Below are 725 nucleotides of genomic sequence, written 5' to 3'. Positions count from 1 at the left end.
TGTCTTTTTATACTACAGAATGTTAATATTCGTCTAGGTCACGTGACAGTCAGGAGTTAGTAAGGGATATTGATAGAAATGATGATAACCTTATATGGATATTACAAACCGTTAATTCAATGCAAGGGTTATAAAGGGAAAAATAAAATTTGAATTCTCAACCTGTCCTAATAAGTGTATATATTCATCAGTGAATTTAAAGGCCTCTTAGAATAAACAAAACATAGTTTGCCGGGCAATTTAAAATACGCCCACTGGCAGCTGTCAGAAACAATAATAGAGTCATTAGTGGCTAAAATACGAATTTTCTCATATTTAAGATCTTTATAATGCATTTGTAGTTCGAAAACTGTAGCTTTTATGGTGCCACAATACTCACAAACAAATATTTCCACTCTCACTGTATTTGTCACAGTGAACCCTGTGACAAGAAATGCATTCAAATTCGCGTAAACTGCAGTGGGTCACGTGGTCACATTCCTGAGCAATATGGCTGCTGTTGAGTCCTTATTTTTGTAACGGCAATCTTTTTGAAATATAATTTATCAATCGGAAACTTCATGAAAAGAATACATTAGACAGTGGAAATATAAGCAATGAACGATGGACCCACTGCGGTTACGGTGATATGAATACATTTGTCACAGGGTTCAACTGTGACAAATACAGTGAGAGTGGAAATATTTGTTTGTGAGTATTGTGGCACCATAAAAGCTACAGTTTTC

Source organism: Lottia gigantea, assembly GCF_000327385.1.
Source record: "Lottia gigantea unplaced genomic scaffold LOTGIsca_211, whole genome shotgun sequence".
NCBI lineage: Eukaryota > Metazoa > Mollusca > Gastropoda > Lottiidae > Lottia > Lottia gigantea.
This window is presented reverse-complemented; position numbering follows the sequence as displayed.